Source organism: Rissa tridactyla, unplaced genomic scaffold, assembly GCF_028500815.1.
Source record: "Rissa tridactyla isolate bRisTri1 unplaced genomic scaffold, bRisTri1.patW.cur.20221130 scaffold_37, whole genome shotgun sequence".
In the NCBI taxonomy this organism is placed as follows: domain Eukaryota; kingdom Metazoa; phylum Chordata; class Aves; order Charadriiformes; family Laridae; genus Rissa; species Rissa tridactyla.
In genome coordinates this window covers 198865-221756 of record NW_026529584.1, presented here as the reverse complement: position 1 = coordinate 221756, position 22892 = coordinate 198865, and the positions used below count along the sequence as shown (strand labels likewise).

General features: G+C 45.7%; 3 non-coding genes across 3 annotated transcripts; all 3 read right to left on the bottom strand.

Moving 5' to 3' along the window:
- Nucleotides 1-5255: 5255 nt before the first annotated feature.
- Nucleotides 5256-5340, bottom strand: LOC128903497 (small nucleolar RNA SNORD45). The gene has a single exon (XR_008464103.1). It is a non-coding gene; the product is annotated as a small nucleolar RNA SNORD45 (small nucleolar RNA).
- Nucleotides 5341-7478: 2138 nt separating this feature from the next.
- Nucleotides 7479-7560, bottom strand: LOC128903498 (small nucleolar RNA SNORD45). Its single transcript, XR_008464104.1, has one exon. It is a non-coding gene; the product is annotated as a small nucleolar RNA SNORD45 (small nucleolar RNA).
- A 2821-nt stretch (nt 7561-10381) lies between these two features.
- Nucleotides 10382-10466, bottom strand: LOC128903496 (small nucleolar RNA SNORD45). The gene has a single exon (XR_008464102.1). It is a non-coding gene; the product is annotated as a small nucleolar RNA SNORD45 (small nucleolar RNA).
- Between the last annotated feature and the right edge of the window lie 12426 nt (nt 10467-22892).

Sequence of the window (22892 nt, the reverse complement as noted above, 5' to 3'; positions counted from 1 at the left end):
AATCTTATACAGAGGCCTTTAAAAAAATCACAGCTGACTTAGGAAATGAAGTTAACCAGACCTGCTCCAGAGAAAACCTCCAGTAATATTAATGGGATTTCAACCTACCATGGTCTACATTGTCATGTAGCGTTACCCACATATTAATTCCCACAGTCTCTCCTTCTATACCAGAGGCTCAGAAGAGGATTTTTTATTCCTACACATGGAAAAAAATCTGGCAAATTCTTACGCACTGTGAGGAGCAGCACTTGCAAAGGTAACTTGGAGTTACAAAAAAAAAAAAATAAAAATTAAAGTTTCTGTTTAAAGTCTAGGGAACACCTGGCCAGTGCTCTCATTCCATGCACACAAAGCCTACTGTAAATTTTTTTATTTAAGCCTTGATTTAGATGAGATATTAGGAAGAAATTCTTTGCTGTGAGGGTGGTGAGCTCCTGGCCCAGGTTGCCCAGAGAAGCTGTGGCTGCCCCATCCCTGGAGGGGTTCAAGGCCAGGTTGGACGGGGCTTGGAGCAACCTGGTCTGGTGGGAGGTGTCCCCGCCCAGGGCAGGGGGTGGGAGTAGATGTATAGAGATTATTAGCAACTCCTTCCCCTTTGCAGTTATCTTTTACCTTATATTTCATCTGGAATACCACCCAGTCTCAAAAAACAACGTGCAAGATGTAAAGTAAGAGGCAATTTTAAGACTCCTGAAGACAAAGAGGACTCCAACCTTCAGAAAGCAAGTGTTTTCCATGGCTAGTTTTATTCTTAATTGCCAACATGTTATTAGATGTTGTCTTAAATGCCATGACAGCAGAATTTTAACCCAGCAAATTTAGGATCAACACTATATAACAAGCCACTCTCCTATAGACACTTTCTCTGGAGTGCTAAACATTAGCTAGTTTCACTACATACACACACACTCAAGTATGCTTTATTCAAAATATCAGGGAAATCTTGTCTGAGGGACTTCAATCAATGAAGACATTTATCTACACTTATTGAAACCATAATTTTTGTTTTCGCTGGTTTCACACCATCAGAAGAAACAGCTTGTGTCTCAGCGTGTAAAAGCCATGTCAAGCATGAATGGGAAGAATACGCAAGTGTGTGGCATTAACGCAGAGCTTAGGTAGGGCTTTTTTCAGATTCTTTTGAAGTACACTCTAATCCATCATCAAAGCACCTTTGTATAAAGACAGATGATGGTTAATACAGTTGGTATCACAGGGATACAAAAATTAAGCCAATCACACTCTTGCTTTGACTTGAATATTCAGAAAAACATCCAAAGCCCCACATTTGGATACAGATTAGAAAGGTTTCTAAACCTCGTATACAACGAAACAACACGTTACGCTCAGATGATTAGAACAAGCCTGTTCTACACAATTTACAAAGTGACAAAGCCCAGGCCAAAGTTTTGCTCTACTACAGTAACATAAACACATTTAAAAAGAGAATACGGTAATGGTTTCGGAGATGACCTTCTAGCAGTCAAACCACGGCAAGAGGGCAGACACCTTTTCTCTCTGTGAGACAGCTCACGCTGTGCCTTTGTTCTTGCAAGGCATCTTCTGGCATACGAAAAACAGGACTGACAGCCTTCATTTGTTCTTCTGAAAAGAGATGGTCCAGCAATTCCCAACAGGTTGTGAAATGGAACCACCTGGGAAAAGAAAGTTTGGTTCATCTCCAAAAAGCCGTCCAGCTGTCATTTGTACAGGATGGAGCTTTTGTCAGCAAGAGAAACACAAACCTCCATGGCTGAAGATGCTGCTGCAACTGAATAAACTTTTGTCTTGCCTGTCAACACCCATCAGAGCAATTTCTGTGGCATTTACAGCCCTATGATATACTCAGAGACACCTGTAGATCATTTGCTGTAAGACAGCTTCCAACTCTGCCTTCAGCAGGAAGCACTGATGTGTCCCCAATCACACCTGATGGCATCAGCAGCAGAAGCAAAGATAACCAAGGCTGAAAAGGTAAATTTGATCACCTCCAAGTGCCTCTTCCCCAAATTTCCCGTTTTCTCTTCAGCAACAGCATAATGTTCTTTGATGGTCTCTGACTAGAGCTTTCCTGGAAACCCCCGAGGGGAGCAGCAGCCTACTGTGCTATAGAACTGGAAGGAAAAAAATACAAGGAACGAAAAAAACAACCCCAAAGAGGCAGCAGTTATCTGGCATCCCAGTGTTCCTTCACCACATGAACCTTCCCCAGAAGCAACTGTCACCACACAACTGCACGAGGCTACTGAAAGGCTCACGAGCTGAGCATCCCGTCAGTGGGGTTCATCAGTCATTCTACAAAATCCTCTCCAAAATCCCCCACGGGGTCAGGTTGCAGGGTGCATCCTGCGTGTGCAAGTGGAACTGCTGGATCTCATCGCAAAGGCTGTAAATCGCAGCAAGCCGAGGGGAATTACCGTGTTACAACCAGACAGGAGCCCCCACCATTCATCACAGAGGGTTAAAACTACACTGGCACAGCAAGTCCTGCCCCACAGGGGTCTGGCAAACACAGGTACGGTGTGTATGTTTACTTGTTCCTTCCCAGAACCAATATGTAGCTATAGAGGAGAAGTATAAAAACATAATAATTAAAGTCAGTACACTTCCGGAACAAGAAGACAAGCTTCCCTGGTACAGATGGGATGCTCAGAGAGGGGTATGTTCCCCACTGGCAAGTGGGCAAATGAAGTTACTAATTGCAGACTCAGGCTCTGGTGAGCTGTATGTGTTTTCAGGGAAGCATGAATGCCGAGAAGATGCATCTACAGCCGCATCACGTCCCCCTCCTCTCTGCAATTCTTGTTTAAAAGCAAATACAAAAGGAAAAACCTGCTAATAGGCACAACTACTACACTAGGTTCCAAGCTACTTAAAAGACAGAAATCTTAACAGTCGAATGGTTCAAAACCTGAAATACAGCCACAATTGTCAAGTCAAAAGACTATGATCTAAAACTAATCTAAAAAAAAAAAAATAAAACAAGCAAAAACCTAACAGGATCTGTTAGGAATGGGTTAGTGCAGGAAGAAAGGGAAGACCTGTAAGCACCGATGTTTCTATGGCTGCGCCCACTTCCACAATAGATATGACAAGTAAAAATAGCACAAAACGCCTGCTAAATATAATATGCAAAAGCCCCCAAAGGTGCCTGCATTAGGTATGGAAGAACTCAGCCAACTTGGTCTTCCAGCAAGACAGAAATAGCTCAAGTTTAATGCCAAGACCAGAAAAGCATCAGGACTTCAGATGTTAAGCTTTTCTTAGGGCATTCTGAAGAGAAAATGTTTGTTGGGTTTGGGGTTTTTTTTTATGAGTCCTCAGAAATTTAAAAAAAAAAAACCCACCCACAATTTTTTAACTCCCCCCAAACCCTTCCGAAGTGACAGTGCAGAACAGACACCCCCTGCCCCACCAGCGCGAGGAATGTATCAGCTTACAAAGGAAGAGAAAACTGCATCAGTTGTTTACACTCACGTGGAGAAAGGACAAGACATGGACAGCCGTAATAAAACCAGCTACAATTTCCCCCCAACCTTTGACAAATAAACCGCCAAGTGTTATATAGGAGTGCCACTGAGATCTCATAACACTTTTATCTGGCCAGCGCCCTTGAAAGATGTGATCTTAATCCGCCACTTTACTTGGACCATCTCAATGACTTCCATTTCCTTTTCATCATGTCACCCCCAAATCTTCTTCCTCCTTCATCGAGACAAATGGCAGTGAGAGGATTTCTGCACTGGGTGGGCTGGCATGGAGCCGACCCTGGGGCATAGGGATTCTTAACAGCAATTTCTGACTCATTTAGATCAGGCAAAAGCACCAAGAGCTGAAGACTAATTAACCCACCATGGTCTCTAGTAGCTTACAAATTGTTGGGTTTTTTTTTTAAAAATAATATTTTTTACAGAGATCTTTTAAGTGGCCTCATGAGAAGCCATTTTCATGGTTTGTGTTTTGGGAACCAGAATTATACAAGGAACAGCACCTGACTCCAGTGTGGGATGTTGCACTTATTATCCGGATCCAAAATTACAGAAGTAAGCTTGTACTGAAAAAATAAGTATATTTAGCAGAGTAAATGCAGGAAGATCTAGAAGCAGTCCTGCACACATGATGCAAAACAAGCACACATCTCACCTTTTAGTTTCAAATTAGTTTTATTTTTCCACTGGATTAATGTTGCTTTTGTATGGAAGTTCCAGTTACACAATGCAATTATAGAATGGTAATGTTTAACTAATATATTACATTAGTAGAAAGTTTGGAAAAAAGATCCTAAGAGATAAGCAGAGCACTACTCTCTTCTTCAAAAATCCCCACAGCAGTACTAAACTGCTTCCTGGAGGCTGGATACAGCCTTAAGACGATTCTGCATCCAGCCTGTGGTTTGATCCTGTCCATTCCTCTGACCCTAAGGTTTACGGAGGAGGGCAAGCTGAAGGCCAAATGGGCTCTCTGGCAGAAACAGGTTAACCCCAATTGTTAACATTCACGGAATCTTCAGAGTTGGAAGGGACCTCTAGAGATCATCTAGTCCAACTCCCCTGCTAGAGCACGATTGCCTAAAGCACATCCCTCAGGGCTGCATCCAGGCGGGTCTTGAAAATCTCCAGAGAAGGGGACTCCACAACCTCCCTGGGCAGCCTGTTCCAGTGTTCTGTCACCCTCACTGTAAAGAAGTTTTTCCATGTATTTGAACGGAACTTCCTATGTTCCTATGTTCTAGATTCCTATGTTCTGATTCCTGGCAATCCCACATAGATCAACCACCAGACTCATTTACAACATGTCACATAATACCTAGGCATCGACAAACCCCTCCATCTTCTCTGGGAGACAACCTTTGTGGTGCTTCTGGCCACATTTCAGGCAGTCACTAAGAAAACACAAATTGCAAGAAACCACAGTATTGACCAAAGGCTGCTCACAATCCCCTGATAAGAAAACACCCTCCAAAAACCCAAGCAAAACCCAAAACCCAAAGCAACCGCCAACAGGGATGTGCATATCCAAGAACACTGCAAGAACATGTAATATTCCTACATTTTTGAACTCCTGTGCAGGCAAAGCAGTTGTCATTTACAGTATTCTAAGAGGTATGTGAACATGCCCAACAAATGTAACCCTTCCAGGAAACACCAACTGCGAACACAAAAAGGAATGTACAACCCCAACAGAAAATACAGTATCATCATTGCTTTTTTTCCCCCCTAAAAATCAAATCTGAAAAGCTGACTAGAGTTGCCTGTGTCTCAGAGTAATTCTAGAGCTAAAGTGGTGATGGACATCAACTTTAGATCAGATAATACATGCCAACACTCATCACTGACCCAGGCAGGACACACCTCCTTCTGCTCTACCCAAGGGTTTCCAACACAACACACTTTCTTCCTAAAACAAGACGCTACCTGCTTTATTTGTAACACCATCAATATATTTCTTTCTTCTTGAGATGGGACAAGAGATACATTACACAGGCCATCAAGCCACTGGTTGGAAGCACTGGAGCCTTTCCGGTATTGTTTTTCACCATGGTTTGCATGAGAAAGAAAACTGAAGACAGACTAGATGGAGACAGCTTTGGTGAAAACAATAAAGCTCAGACTTAGTCCTTTTCTTCGTTTGGTTTCGTTGTTCATGGTTTTTTTCCCCCCAGGGGAAGAGCACACCAAATAAATCAAGTGCACAAAAGCCTGGTATAATTCTTAAGTTACAGGAAAAAAGCGGATTTGAGGAAGACAACCTAAGAGCTGACTACCACAACACTTTTGTATAGTACTAAAGCATAAATACACAACACAATTTATAGGTACTGCATAAACAAATTGTTTATATAAACACCTGTAGCTAACAAGTATTTCAGGAAGACCACTACAAAATTCATGAAGAATGCAGACAAAATTGCCAGTAAAGCAACACTGAAAGCACAGCGTTCCCAAATCTGACAATGTTTTTTAGATGAATCTTAAAGTTTTGCACATTGCATGATTCCTTTTTTCCAATAAGGTCCTGACAGAGTTTTGGCCATCGGTGTCCAACAGCACCCAGTTCATTATTCTGCAATCATCAGGATCGTTAACCAAAAGCGGTCATTTCTACAGTTACCCCATTACATTTACCTGGGCATGACGAGGGTCGACACAGGAGGAGCGCCATGACCTGTGCTGTCACTTCCTGCACCACGTTTGTGCTGACAGGATTGGATGAAGGCCAGAATTCCATCCGTCTCCCTTCCCTGAAGCTGTCCCAGGAGATCCATTGCCGCCTGCCCCCAGGAAACACAGCTCCTCCTCAAATACCACCACACACTGTGCCCCTGAGCAGGGCATGGCTTCAGCTCTGAATCAGAGAAGCACAGCAGTGAAACAGAGACAAGGAAAGCCCTTCCTTAACATTTACGAAGTTCGCGGTGCCTCCAACATTTTCCAACACGTCAACAGCTCAGATGTGCTGAGCACTCACACACGACCTGCAGCACGCACACAAACATACACACACACGTGCATGCAGACACCCGCGCTACCGCATTTCCTTCCTCCCCTCTGGTTGCTCCCACCGTCGGAGGGGGCACGAGGAAGGGAATACTCATACACTGATCTCTCTCTCTCCTGTTGTCTACCTACACACTGTCCCGGTTTGAACTGGGAAAGAGTTAATTTTCTTTGCAGTGATTGCTGTGAAAGGAATGTCAAGAATGCATGTTGCTTTAATTGGTGGTAGGCAGATGTTTATGTACTTTTCAAGGACACTTTTCAGCTTCCCACAGAAGCTGAGAAGCAGCACAGACAGCACAATGGAATATTCCCTTCCATAGACATCGTGCTCGTATCCAGATGGGGGCTGCCCGTGCTCGTATCCAGATGGGGGCTGCCCGGGGGCTGTAACCCACAATCACTGCTCAGGAAGGGACCAATTCACCAGGTGGCGAGTACATCATTATCCTTAGTGCTACTTCCTTTTCTGTTTTTGTTCTATTGAACTCTCCTTGTCTCAACACACAAGCCGTTTTTTCCCTTTTCCTTTCCCCTCCTTTTCTCCCTGCCCTTCTGCAGGAAGAGGGCGGGGCTGTGTGGTCCTGGCTGCTGGATAGGATTAAACCACCACAACTACCCACAAGCATTCTTTCTTGAGTCAGTACTTAAAACCTGCATGTTTTCAGCACAGCAACAACAACCATAAGCAAGAGTGCCTCCAGTTCTTCTGGGACACCAAGAACAACTGCAGCTTTCTCTCCCCCAGACATAAGCAGCTATCCACACTTCCCGCCTCCCGGAACTGCAATCCAGTTGTTGTGGTTACATCTGGTACCCCACACCTTCAAAGCCAACACTAGTGGCAGCGGTTTTCAACTCCAGCAAGCACAGAGCAGCGCTGCGGCCACACTCAGAGCTTTCTCCTACCAAAAGAGCCAGGAGGAAATACAGCTGCAGTCTCCTGGCAGGTAAAGGAGCACCAAGAAGCTTGCTCCCCAGGTCTCAGAGTCATTCTAGATCCAACCGATCATCCTCAGCTGTCTGCTCAGGTAATACATGCCAACAGCCATCACAGACCCAGGGGAACGAACACAGCAGCTCCCATTTGTGTGTCACAGGGGACAGCAGGGCAAGAGAGGAGCAGCTGGGGACCCACACCCAGCCCCCAACTCCCAACAAGGGCCTGAGGCTTATTCCTCTAGAGAAAAGCATGGCTGGGCTGAAACAAGTCAATACTCATGTAGTCACCTTTCCTTCTCCCTCACAAAGCTACACAGGGCACGTGCTTCCCCAAAGCAACACGCTCGGGGCAGCAGGCTGTCTTATCAGGTCCTTTCGCAGCATTGTCTTGCAGCGCAGAGGGAGAACCTTGTAGCTATTTCTCCTAAAACATAAGAGAGCAGGGAATGAAATACATACTATTTAATAACAATAAAAAGACATTTAGATCAGCATTGAAAATAAGGGACAAAAAGCTAAACTCCAGGTTTTACACTGAACACAAAAACTAAATAAACAGTTTCCCTGCACCATTTCCTTTTCCAGCCCCCAGAGAGCTTCCTCAAGAACTGACACATACACACAAGTGACCTGAGGGTTTAGGGCACATAAAAGCAAACAATTCCATTCAGCTGGGGATACAGTCAGACACACATCCCCCACATTCCCCACAACTCAACGAGCATAAGCTGCTAACAGCTATGCCATCTTAGCCTCCACTGGCTAACTGCAGAGCTGGGGACTCCCAGGGAAACTCTGGGGCACAACTCTTGGCCCACCTGAAATGGCCACAGCTCCCTCAGACGCCCGGGCACAAGTGGAAACCATCCCTGGTTTTAGAGCAAGACTGACTCCAGTTGCAAGTTTTCTTCGGCATCCTCACACCTGGAAGCTAAACCCAAAACACCACACACGCAGACGAACCACTGCTCAGCACACCCGCACCAACGGAGCTCTCGTGACACACACTGGCAGCAATTAATTTTCAAGTCAGCATTTCGACTTCAACCCAGAGACGAACTTTGAACCAATGCAATTTTGGGGTAAAACTGATGCAAGGCCTTTCTCCTTAAGAAATCCACAAACTGAAAGCAACAAAACACACACTCTTCTCTGCGGTATCAGGTATCACCCTCCTTCAGTTGAGCTTTTATCGCTTTTCAGAAACAACACAAAGCCACTGTGCGCTCGGCACATCAGTTTCAGTGCACTAACAAAAAGGGTGCTGCGAATAATGAGCCATTTCAACACTCAGCATCAAAACAGCCAGCTTTAGTGCCGCAAACATCCACTGTCAGAGTCTTGACTGATGAATTCTGCTAGAACAGTAACATGAGGGAAATACAGTAGATTTGGAAGAAACCCTATCCCCACGGAAAGACCGAGTTGCTAAATATTCATGCTACAGCTGATAAACACTGCCTGTGGTCACACAGAAGTTCGTCATGGGCACAAACTAAATTACCAGCAACCACACTTGACGAGCACAGAAAGTTCTTCTCTTTCTCATTCCCATACAGCAAGACCAGTGTCCTTCACAGCCAACAGTCACAACTGATGGCCATTAATAACCAAACACAAAACATTCCCTAGGGACTGGCATAACTGGTACATCAGCCAGCACTCGCAAGTGCCCAAAGGATTCCTTCCTTAGGAGCAGGACGATTTATTTTTCATGCAAGAGACATGAAGTTTAGAATCTTTCAGAAAGGAATGAGAGACCCAACTCTGTCCTTTGCAAAAGAACAAGCGTTCACAGATAATATGTAAGCAAAGAGACCACCCAAGCAAACTTCAGTTCATAGTCTTACACACCTCAGCCTCGTCACTGTGTTTTAAACATCTAAATGTAACCCATTTGTGGTCAGCAAGCAACTCACCTTCTTTGGTTAACTTCTTTATAGATTCAACAATTTCATTTACATCACGGAGACATCAGAAAGGAACTTGGGGGAAAAAAAAAACACTGCAAAAAATCACAGAGGGGCAAGGGTTTTAACATTTAGTTATTTAAAAAAGGAAAATCAAACCCCTAGATTTGTACAAGACTTCATTAAATGGATTGTGAATACTCTTTGGTAAGATCTGTTAAAGTAAAACTTGTTCAACTGCAGTTCATCTATTGCTGCCTAAAAACTTCACAAAAACAAAACCCCACGAACAATGTGGTCAGACACAAACCGCACAGGAAATATACTCTGGAGGAAAAAGAAAGGTCTGAGCAGGGAATACAAAGATTTCTGAGCTAGCACTGACTGGAGCCAGTACATCCCTGTGACAAAACGTCCTGTGAATACAACAGCGCTGCTCCTCAGCCCCAGCTGCCTTTGTGTCTTTACACATTACACAAGTTGGGAGCAAAGACAGTAATTAAGAATTTATGATACAAAGCATAATAGAAGGAACAGATGAAACTAAGGAAGACTCCTGGGGCTACCCTCAACAACTTTAGCTTTCCATGCCTGGAGAGAGCTGGAATCTTCTAATCGCCAGCTAGCTAAAATTTATGTCTTACAGAACTGCAAAATGCAACATACAGCCCCAACAGAAAACACAATATCATCATTGCTTTTTCTCTTTAAAAAGCAACTCCAAACAGCTGACTGCTCATTCTGACCAAAGGAAGATGGGACAGCACCCTTTAAGCATCCTGCAGGTAGCACGAAATGGTGCAACTCAACAACACGCTCGCTAAAACAGGCAGGTTGAGCTTACCCCCAAATCTCTCCCTCAGCATCTGCTGGCACTGCTCAGCTCCGGCTACCTGAGCTGCTCTCAGGTCACACAGAAGCATCTCTGAGTGACAGCCAGAGCCACACCTTGCTAACACATCCAGGAGAGAGAACTCAAACTTGTGCCCCCTTCTCCTTACAGAGATTTTACATAAAACTGGAGTTGTCTGGGTCTCAGAGTAATTCTAGAGCTAAAGTGGTGATGGACGTCAACTTTAGATCAGATAATACATGCCAACACTCATCACTGACCCAGGCAGGACACCTCCTTCTGCTCTGCCCAAGGGTTTCCAACACAACACACTTTCTTCCTAAAACAGGACGCTACCTGCTTTATTTGTAACACCATCAATATATTTCTTTCTTCTTGAGATGGGACAAGAGATACATTACACAGGCCATCAAGCCACTGGCTGGAAGCATTAGAGCCTTTCGGGTATTGTTTTTCACCATGATGGTGAGAAATTTAGCTTACAATGGAAATAGCTACAGTAAACAAATAAGACTGAGATTAAGTCTTTTTTTTGTGGGGAACAGGACATACTAAATAAATAGTCACTGAACAGACCAGTGTAATTGTCAGGAAAAAAGAACCCCTAACTCTCAACAAGTTGAGTGAGGTTTGTTACTCTTCATAATAGCACAGCTGCGCTGAGATCAGTCGGTATTTACTTACCTGCCTGCCTCTGTCAGGCCACCCGTTGATAAGTCTCGGTCCAATGTGGGGCTCAGGAGAAGTTGGTGATGATCCCAAGAGTGAGGCTGAAACACAAACGAGGTCAAATGCCGCCAATCAGCGCTGACCGCGGGCACATCCCCGCCTGGCCGGACCCTCCCCGGGGAGAGCTCGCGCTGGAAACCCCCCCGAGGAGCCGAGGCGAACCACCAGCTCGCCGCCGGCAGGCCCTACCAGTGGGAGACCGCCCCCCCCTCCACATAGACGCCTATTCCCCCCACCTCCGGGGCCGACCCCCCGCGTTTACGGAGGCCCTACCACCGCCACCCCGGGAGCTGTGTCCCCCCTCCTTACGGACGCCCCCCTTCTTCACCTCCGGGACCGTCTACCCCGCCTCACGGAGGCTCCCCCCCGCCACCACCCTGAGAACCGTACCTCCCCCCCCGCCAAGGCCGTTCCTTCCCCCATTATGGACAATCCCTCCCCCCCCCGCTGAATAGTCCCCCTTCCTTTTACGGACGCCCTCCCCCAAAGACACCCCCCCCCACCTTACGGGCTCCCCCTCCGGAGCCACCCCCCCACCCCCGGCTACCCCGCTACCCACCCCCCCATCCCTCCGAGGCCGTGCCCCTCTTACGGGCTCCCCTACTCCTCACCCCGGCGGACGCCCCTCGCCGCCAGGCCCGGCCCGGGCGGGCCCATCGCACCGCTGGACCTAGAGCCACCAGGGCCTGGAGCCCCCACCAGTCCCAGGCTCGTCCGCACCACGCGGTGCACAACATCCACCTCTGCCGCCCGCGCCGAAAAGAGTGTCCCGTCCCGGGGCGGGGCTATGGGTACCTGCCCGGCAGGACCCCGTCATAGCTGTCCGCGCCGTTCGCCTGACTGGCGCCGGCCGGCTGAGGCGGCGCCGCGGGCGGGCGGGAGCAGGCGTTCCGGGGGGACGCCCCGCGGCCTGTGGGGGAGCCGGTGGCGGAGCTCAGCCCCGGGAGCTTCCCCTGGGAAACAGACCCTTTTCGTGCCTCATTAAAGGCGATTACTCTGATTGCGCTGTTAATTACCAACGTGGGGCACCGGCAGCCATGATCCTTGCCGGGCGGCAACGCCATTTTGAGACTGTTATAGTTGAATTTAAAATAAATCAAGTCCGAAATAGATTCAATAAATATTTATTGAGGTAGGAAAGCAAAAGCGGCGCTGGGCGGCCGGGGAGTCGCAGCTCCACCAAAGGCTCGCAAATTCAAGCAAGCTGAGCAGCTCTTTTTATCTTCACGGAGGTCGGGTTTCGACATCTTCGGTACGCCCCTCCGTAGCTTCTTGCTTGAGGTAGTTTAGATAAAATGTTGGTCACAGAATCAGCTCAAAACAATACATTCTGATAACATTGTGGTTAAGCTTTTTGTCAAACAGGAGTTCCCATGTTGGTGTAGCAAGATAACATTGTGTACATGTCTCTTCTGGTAAAACAGGGAGTTCTCAAGACTGCCACAATGGGTTCGTTCCTCTTGCTTAACTTGTTCGATCAGCAAATCACCTTTAGTTACTTATTACAATCCCCCCTTCTTTTATTTATAAGTGATTTGCTGATCAAACCTAGACAATACCTCACAAGCTGCATCTAATTCAGGATTTTCGTTCGGTATAAGTTTCATTTCCAGTTCTGATTGCTTCATCACCATTAGCTGCACTTTTTCTAACCTGCTTTCAACAAAGGTTACAAATTTGTTAATGACACAGGGTCCAAAAGTCAGAGCCAATAGCAACATCATGAGGGGTCCCGCCAAAGTAGAAATTAAGGTACTCAGCCATGGTGACTGATTAAACCAAGATTCATACCAGGAGGACTGAGCCTCTCGCTCTTGTTTTCTTTTCTCTAATCCCTCTCTCAGTTTAGCTAACGAATCTCTTACTACCCCTGTATGGTCAGCATAAAAGCAACATTCTTCACCTAGGGCAGCACATAATCCTCCGTTTTGCAAGAACAAAAGGTCCAATCCTCTTCGATTCTGTAAAACTACTTCTGACAATGAGGTCAATGACTTCTCTAAATAGGAAATAGATTTTTCTATTCGGGCCAAATCTTCGTCTACTGCAGCTCTTAGAGATGTTAGACTCTGCTGTTGTTGCACCAAGGAGGTTATGCCAGTGGCGGTCCCAGCGACCCCTAAACCAAGTAGAGTAGCTATAGTAATTGTAGATATTGGCTCTCGTTTGTTGATTTTATGTCCTAAATTGCTCCAATGTAAATACATAATTTCTTCCCCATGTAAGAGGATTCTAGGTACCACAGTAACCTGTACACAAAATTCTGAGATACTTTTCTTGAGAACAGCAGTGGACAAACACGGTGTTAATCCGGTTATGGAGCAGACCCACCATGCCCCAGGACTGGGCAGAACCCATTTAGTATTAGATGTAAAGTTTTGAGTCTGGTTGGTACATAGAGTTCTTCTCTCGTTCGTTACCTTCCCTATACACCAACCACTCCCTCTGACCTGTTGGAGAGTAATCCCCGCCTTCCGTTCCTTCCAATTACATCTGGAGGGATTGTCCTCGGTAGAGGTATTAAAAGGAGATGACACAGCTATCCCCTCATAAAAAGGGGGCTTTATGTCATAACATAACCAACAGGAAATGGTAAAATTTGGATTTGTTGTATTTAAAGCTTGATAGGCTGCCTGCATTACAGCCCATAAGGGTTCATTGTCTTTGGGTATTTTCTCCACTTTATTTGTAGAGGTTAGGTATGTCCCTGGGGTGACTGAGGCTGTGGAGTTTCCTACCTTTGGCTTCTTCTTTTTCCCTTTTTGCTTTGTGATGACTCGATTGGGCCCTACTGCTTGTGGCATTTTAACTTCCCGTTTTTGAATGAATATTAGTCCTCCTCTATCAGTTCCAGATTCCCAATATCGCATTCCCCAGGTTCGTCCCAATAACCATCCGTGGTCATTAGGCTGCAGGATTTCTAGTATAACATGCTTACAGTTGCCAAGGTGGGGGCCCTCTATGTGTCCATCCCAGCTAGGAGCTGGCGGGTTGCATCCTCTGGGTCTCCATGTTATAGTTAAAAATCTATCTTTAATGGCTACGTCCCAGTTTGAAGCTATGGTTTCACATCCCCAATATGCACAGTAATAGTGATTAGGGAAATTGCAATAGCTTTTCCCTGGATTCGAACTGGGGCAGAGATAAAAAGGTTTTATTGCTCTTTCTCGTCGGCCAGGTGGGTCTAGTTCATAAAAGACTAAATCTTCCAATTTAACTTAGAATTCTGGGGGTCCGGCTGTCACATTATACCGAACTTCCATTGAATCTTCCCATCGACCTAAGGTCCAATTGAAGGGTTGATGTTCATTTTCTAAAGTCATGGTAATCAATACCATTAATAGGATACCAGCTTTCATTTCCCCACTGTTTAGTACCTCTCTGCCTTCCTCGTCTACTCCTTTGCAGAGAGCAACGGGATATCAAGATCTTCTCGGCAGCAGCAGATAGTCTTCAGGGGAATTTTGCTGTTATTCTGTCAATAATTTCCAACGTCTAAAGAGTTAGTTATCTCTCAAATATATTTCCACCTATGTGGTTGTTGTGCCCGTTTCCAGGTGAATCTTATAGCACACTGTCTTAAAACTCTATACCAGTCTCTTTCATATACTTCCCAAAGTTCAGGTACTGACAGTTCCCACCCACAAAATAATTTACGAATTTCCACTGGATCCTCTGGTCCCCTGGCACGTATCAAATCATTGCGACATTTCATACAGTAGGGTTGTCTCTTAAATGAAACACAGGACCAATCTCTATTACAATTTAGACATCTGCAAACAACCCAACATAAATGTCCGGAAGTAGGGTGTTTTAAGCAGGGTATTCCCCAGAGATCTATTCCGGGTGATTCGGGTATCTCCGTCTCTGTTTCGCAACAAAATGGAAAAACCTGGGGAGTTCCTGTTAGTTTGTATAATCCACCCCCCCCCGTTTGGTCCGGTATCCTTTCTTCACTCCAAGGTGCAAAATATACCTTTCATAGAGTATTTCCTGGTGGTATTTGGAACCATCGATATAAACTATCTCTTACTTCCCTTCTGGAGTGGTTCATTTACCGGTCTCGCTTTTCCTTATCTTTACTCGAAGATCTCCTGGTTCCGACGTCACAGTCCACTTCTCTGGGAAGATAGGTCCCTTAATCCTACTAGCGTGAGTCCATCCTTTTTCTGCTGTCCGTACAGCCGTATCTGTGGTAAGTAAAACAACAAAGGGTCCTTCCCAACGGGGTGTTAGGGAGGTTTCTTTCCAGGTTTTGATTAGTACCTGGTCTCCGGGCTGGATTCGATGTATGGAAATGTCCAAGGGAGGTCTTTGTACTACCAAGCCCTTCTTTCTTAGTTCCTGTCTTCTTTTTGTAAGTTCTAAAATATATTCTGTTAAAAGTTTATCCTCAACTTTTGGGTGTTCCACTAATAACCCAAAGTCATAAGGCATTCCATACAACATTTCAAAGGGGGATATACCAGTATCTGTTCTTGGCTGAGTTCTAATGTAAAGCAAAGCCAATGGTAAACATTTAACCCAATTCATTTTTGTTTCCACCATAAGTTTGGTTAGGTGTTTCTTTATCTCCCCATTCATTCTTTCTACTTTCCCAGAACTCTGTGGGTGCCAGGGAGTATGGTATTCCCATTTTGTACCAAACAATTCAGTTGTCTCTTTAATTACTTTGGATGTGAAATGTGGACCTCGGTCTGAGTCAATTACCACAACAGTCCCATATCTTGGAATAATTTCTTCCAAAAGAATCTTAATAACTGTCTTTGCAGTAGCTCTTACCACTGGAAAGGCTTCTACAAAGTGCGTAAGGTGATCAACGAAGACCAATAAATACTGATATCTCCCCACCTTTGGCAATTCAGTAAAATCCACCTGTATTTTCTCAAAGGGTCTTTTAGCCAATTCACGACCTCCTTGAACCTTTTCCCTAAGTTGTCGTTTGTTCACTTTGTGACAGGTTAAACATCCCTCTAAAATCCTCTTAGCTAGACCGTATATTCCGACACAGGCATAGTTTGTCTCAAACTGATCCACTAAAGCTTGAATTCCCCAATGAGTTTTATGGTGTAATTTATTCAGTATTCCCCGAGCTAATCCTTTTGGAAGAATTTCCCTGCCGTTTGGTAGCAGCCATTTATCACCATCTCTTTTTGCTCCAATTTGTGTTAGCTTCTCCAATTCTTGGAGAGTGAAAGTTTTATCTAATTTTAGCCTTTCAGGTTCCTCTCTCAAGGTCTGAACCATTAATAATGCAGCCCGTTTTGCCTCCGCGTTGGCTAGATTGTTTCCTCTTACAGTATGGGTTAGTCCCTTCTGATGTCCTTTTACATGGACTATGGCTATCTTTAGTGGACCTCTTAATGCCTTTAAAACTTCTAAGATTAGCTTTTCATGGACTAATCCTTTTCCCTGGGTGTTAATTAAGCCTCTCTCTTCCCAAATTTTTCCAAAAGTATGTACCACCCCAAAGGTATACTTTGAATCTGTATAAATAGTTCCAACTTTATTTTCTAAGAGCTTTAATGCCCTTAGCATAGCATATAACTCACACGCTTGTGCGGACCAGGCTTTACTTAATGGTCCTGATTCTTTTGTCTTAAAAGTATACCCATCCACAATAGCATAACCTGATTTCCGTTGTCCTTCAACCACTCGTGAGGAGCCGTCCACAAATAATTTTTCTCCTTCGTCTAATTCATTGTCTTCTAAGTCCTCCCTTATTTTAGTCTGCAAATTTATTAGTTGGAGGCAGTCATGTGTCAAATCTTCTTTAGGTTCTCCGTATAAAAATTGGGCAGGATTCTGAATAGAAGTGGTTTCCATTTCTAGTCGAGGGGAGTTAATTAAAATTCCCTCATATTTTAGCAGTCGACTATCTGTAAGCCACTTATCAGCCCGTTGTTGCAATACTCCTCGAATGTTATGGGGGGTGTATACTTTTAGTTCACCTCCCAAGGTGACTTTTCCAACCTCTTCCACTACTAATGCAGTGGCCACTATTGCTTGCAAGCAGGTGGGCCACCCGCGGCTTACAGGATCCAGTATTTTAGAATAATATCCTACAGGCTTTCTCTGCCCTGCCCATCCTTGGGTCAGAACCCCATAAGCTGTCCTGTTATCTACATTGATAAAGAGTTGAAAGGGTTTACGGATATCGCGTAAACTGAGGACAGGTGCTTCTACCAGATCTCTTTTTATATTTTCCCAACGATTCTCATCTTCAGGGGACCATTTTACCAACCCGTTTTTAGTTAATTTTTCGTACAAGAATTTTACTTTACTGCTGTAATTTTCTATCCACTGTCGACAATACCCTAATAATCCCAATAACTGTCTTATCTGTCTTTTATTAGTGGGCGCTGTTAGAGACAAAATTCCTTTTACTCTTTCGGGATCTAATTTCTTGTGTCCCTTTATGAGCCAATGCCCCAAATATTTTACCTCTTCTTCAGTAAACTGTAATTTGGACTTAGAAACCTTTAATCCCTTGAGGCCTAAAAAGTTCAATAATTTGATGCTCTCATTTCTGACTTCTTCTTGAGTTCTTCCAGCGATCAATAAATCATCCACGTATTGTATTAGAATTAGTCCCTGACTTAATTCATAAGATTCCAGTAACTGTTCCAGAGCTTGTCCAAACAAGTTCGGAGACTCTGTAAATCCCTGGGGCAAAACGGTCCACCGTAATTGTTGTTTTCTATGGGTCTTGGGGTTCTCCCACTCGAAAGCAAAATAGTCCCTACATTTTCCTTCTAAGGGACAAGCCCAAAAAGCATCTTTTAAATCTATAACACTATACCATTTATAATCTGGACTTAACTGATTAAGTATAGTGTGTGGGTTAGCCACCACAGGGAACCGGGTAATGGTTCGTTCATTTACGGCTCTCAGATCTTGTACTAAACGATAGGACCCATCCGGCTTCTTTACAGGCAATATGGGAGTATTGTGGGGAGACATACAGGGTTCCAAAAGCCCTTGGGCCAAAAGTCTCTCAATTACTGGCTGCAACCTTTCTCTCCCCTCACTAGAGACGGGATACTGTTTTATCCTAATTGGCTGGTCTGGGTCTTTTATGGAGACCGTGATCGGTTTGATATTTAATTTTCCCACCGACCCTGGGCTATACCAAGTTTCTGGATTAATCTTGGCTTCATCTTCTGCAGTTAATAAGCATAATCTTACTTTTAATTTCTCTTGCTCTACTTCCAAATTGATTCCTAATTCCACCATCAGGTCTCGTCCCAAGAGGTTATACTCAGCTTCTGGGACCAATAAAAATGTTCCCACTCCATATTTATTTGGGGCTTCTATTGTTACATTCCTTATCAGGGGCACCTTAAAAGGTTCCCCCTTTGCACCAACTACTTGGAGTTTATCCTTTGATTCAACACATCCAGATGGTAACTTTTGGACTGTTGATCTTTCGGCACCCGAGTCCACAAGGAACTTGAACACTTCGTGCTGAGGACCCAATTTCAATTTTATCAAGGGCTCGGTAACCTTAGGGATCCCCAGCAAATAGAGCCCCTGACCCCCCTAATCTTCCTTAAAAATCTCCTCATCCTGCCTTCTTTTCCGACAATTTCTCTGTAGATGTCCCTTCTTGCGACAATAAAAACATTCTATGTCCTGCGAACTAAATCTTCTTCTCGGTTCTACTGGGCCCTTCCGGGGACTTTCTCCTCTCCTGCCCTGATTTTGTCCTTCCCTTACAGCTGCCATCAGGATTCTGGCTTGTTTCTTCTGATTTTCTTCCTCCCTTCTCACATACACCTTCTGAGCTTCTCGTAATAATTCATCTAACCCCCTTCCCTGCCAGTCTTCTACTTTCTCTAACTTTCTCCTTATATCTGTCCAAGATTTAGCTACAAATTGAGTTTTCAGCAGGGCTTGACCCACTTGGCTATCGGGGTCTAACCCGGAATATAGCTGTAAACTTTTTCTCAATCTTTCCAGCCATTCACTGGGGGTTTCATCTTTCTTTTGTTGTTCATTAAAGGCCTTATTAATATTTTGCCCTCTGGGTACAGAATCTCTAATCCCCTGAATTATTATATCCCGGAGATCAATCATGTTATTTCTATGTGCGGGGTCTTGATTGTCCCAATTGGGCCGCTGTAAGGGCCATTTTACATCTCCGGCGGGACCATGCTGATGCCTCTGATCCCAATGCCTCATGCCTGCCGTTCTGATCATTCCTCGTTCTTTGTTTGTGAACAAGATCTTTAAAATAGATTCCATCTCGTCCCAAGTATAAATGTTAGGCCCGAGGAATTGATCAAAACGTTCTGCTACCCCTAATGGGTCCTCTAACAAGTGTCCCATTTCTTTCTTAAATTCCCTCACATCCCCGGAGCTGAGGGGTACAGATACAAATCCAACTCCGGGTTGTGGTCCCCCCATAGCAGTCTCCCTTAAGGGATACAACAAGTTTTCCTCCCTCCTTTCTCTAGTTTGACTTCTAGTTATTCTTCGATTAGAAGGAGGAGCCTCTTCCCCAGGTTCTGTGGGGGCTTTTGGAGGGAGATCTTGCTCAGGACCTTGCGGAGGGGGGGACATAGGGTGGGGGAGACGCTGGAGGTTCGTCTACATCCCACCTTTTCTTTTTATCATTTTTCTTTTCTTTTAATGGAAACAAATTAGCGGCCTGAGCCGTGCCCAGGATCCATAAAAAGGCGTATTCACTCTCCTCCTTATTAAATAGTCGTTTGTTGTTAACATATATGTTTAATTGTTGGCATATCCAATCCTCTAAGGATCCATGAATTGGCCAATATAAATCTTTTCTTATCTGTTTTCTTCCCCATACCTCCATACAATAATAGACCAATTTCTCCTTGGATTTCCCTTTTCGAGAAGGGGAACTATCCCAATATCTAATCATTAGGCCTAACGGGCTATCTTGGGGTATATCGGGGAGCCCACCCCCACCCCGTATCTCCTGCATGGAACCAGAAGTCCTACTTTTCTTCTGTCCCATCTTCCGAAAGTGCCTTCTTTCACTCAAAATTCACTCACTTCCCTCCGTTCGTGGCCCACGCCCTCGCGGACAATGGGAACCGCACTATTAGGAGGTCCACACTCACTTCGTCCGGTGGGCTACTAAGCCCAGTGGACGTCTCAGTCACTCGCACCCGGGTACCCAATCCCCGACCGAACGGAACCGCAATATACTTACTCACTCCCGAGTCTTCGTCCGGCTCTTCGTGCACAAAAATTACGGGGAACTGCAGTATCTCCTTTCTCTTTTCTTTTTGCTTTCCTATCTCAGTTCGGAAAATCCAGGTGAGCTAAGTCGGAATCTCCTCCGGGACCATCCGAAGACGGGGTGCCCTCCCAGAGTTGAATTCCGAGTCGGCTGTCTGGATCCGAGTCACGGCACCAAATTTGTTATAGTTGAATTTAAAATAAATCAAGTCCGAAATAGATTCAATAAATATTTATTGAGGTAGGAAAGCAAAAGCAGCGCTGGGCGGCCGGGGAGTTGCAGCTCCACCAAAGGCTCGCAAATTCAAGCAAGCTGAGCAGCTCTTTTTATCTTCACGGAGGTCGGGTTTCGACATCTTCGGTACGCCCCTCCGTAGCTTCTTGCTTGAGGTAGTTTAGATAAAATGTTGGTCACAGAATCAGCTCAAAACAATACATTCTGATAACATTGTGGTTAAGCTTTTTGTCAAACAGGAGTTCCCATGTTGGTGTAGCAAGATAACATTGTGGACATGTCTCTTCTGGTAAAACAGGGAGTTCTCAAGACTGCCACAATGGGTTCGTTCCTCTTGCTTAACTTGTTCGATCAGCAAATCACCTTTAGTTACTTATTACAAGACTATACAAGAAGTCTATAAATATATAATATTTATGTATATATATATATGTATGTGTAATATATAGTCTATATATCTGTAATGCTGGCTGGCATAGAGCAGTTGAAAATGAGGTCTCTTGTTTTGTTTTGTTCGGGGTGGGTGTTTTTTTGGGGGGGTCTGGGTTATGGGTGTGAGGGGTTATGGAGTGGTGGTGGGGTTTTTTTTTGGGGGGGGGGGGGGTGGGGTGGTGTGTGTTATTTTTTTTTTTAATTAGAGCAAATACTTGTCCAGCCTGTCACAGTGTTGATCTTCCCGCAGGTAAAGGAGGTGGCAGGTTACAGCCATTAAGCGCTTGGCCTTCAGTACGTCTGCAGAGGACACGGAGTTGTGCGGGCATGTGGATGGAGGGCAGGAAGGCTCCACAGAAGGATCGGGCCAGGCTGGACGGATGGGCCCACGCCAATGGTGTGAGGGCCAACACAGCCAAGCACCGGGTCCTGCACTTGGGTGACACCGACCCCATGAATGCCTCAGGCCGGGGGCAGAGTGGCTGGAGAGCTGCCCGGCAGAAAAGGACCTGGGGGTGTTGGTCGACAGCTGGCTGAGTATGAGCCAGCAGCGTGGCCAGGTGGCCAAGAAGGCCAGCAGCATCCTGGCCTGTGTCAGCAATAGTGTGGCCAGCAGGACTGGGGCAGTGATGGTCCCCTTGTACTAGGCACTGGTGAGGCCCCACCTCGAGGGCTGTGTCCAGTTTTGGCCCCTCACGACTAGAGAGACATTGAGGTGCTGAAGCGTGTCCAGAGAAGGGCAACGGAGCTGGTGAGGGATCTGGAGCACAAGTCTGGTGAGGAGTGGCTGAGGGAGCTGGGGGTGTTCAGCCTGGAGAAAAGGAGGCTGAGGGGAGACCTCGCTCTCTACAGCTCCCTGAAAGGAGGGGGTAGCCAGGGGGGTCGGTCTCTTCTCCCAAGGAACAGGCCATGGGACAAGAGGAAACGGCCTCAAGTTGCACCAGGGGAGGTTTAGGTTGGATATTAGGAAAATTTTCTTCACCAGAAGTGTTATCAAGCATTGGAACAGGCTGCCCAGGGCAGTGGTGGAGTCGCCATCCCTGGAGGGATTTAAAATCTGGGCAGACATGGTGGTGAGGGACATGGGTTAGTGGTGGTTTTGGCAGTGTTGGGTTAATGGTTGGACTCAATGATCTTAAAGGTCCCTTTGAACCGAGACAGTGCTATGATTCTGTGGTTCAGTAAGGCAAGCGGAACACAAGCTGTGACAGGATGTCTACTGCCCAGAGTGGGGGTGACAGGGACCATGGTGGAGCAAGGGCGTTTTCGTGAGCAGCTGCAGAGGAAATCACAGAGGGGTTCAGGTGGGGAGGCACCTCTGGAGGCCACCTACTCCAGCAGACCACGTCCAGGTGGGCTCTGACTGTCTCCAAGGATGGAGACTCCACAGCCCATCTGGGCAACCTGTGCCAGGTTTTGACCCACCCTGGCAGTAAAAAAAAAAAAAAAAAAAAAAAAAAGCATGTTTCCTTGTGTTCCTAGTGGGATTTTGCATGTTTTAATTCATGCCTGTTGCCTCTTGCGCTGTGAGTGGGCTCCCTCCGCTTCCTTCCATCCCCTCAGGTGTTGATGTGCATTGACAGGATCCCCCCGAGCCTCCATGGCCCGAACCGTCCCAGATCTCAGCCTCGTGCTCCAGACCCTCCGCCGTCACCACGGACTCTCTCCAGTACATCCAGGCCTTGGACACGGGGATCCCAGCGCCGGACACTGCACTCACCAGCAGCCAGCCATTTCCAGGAGGTCTGGGGAAGGTGCGTTCTGCCAGCGCTGAAAGAAGGGCCATCCATGGTAAAAAATCTCAGAAAAATTCCTCCTTCCCAGCTGTTCTTGCTGCAGATGTCGTTAAATACATTGTCCTGGTTTGAGGGACACAGGTCTAATTTCTCTTCTAACGCTTGGGAAAACTGCACTTTTACAAGACTCTAGTGTCTGAATTTTGAAAATATTTACTTTAGAGCCAGCTCTGGTGGGCAGGTTTCAAGGTCTCAGTGTTTTCGAGCTCACTAGGTGCGGGGATGAGGAGGAGTGAGACCCGGGCACTTGACCCAAGCTGCCAACAGGGTTATTTCATGCCG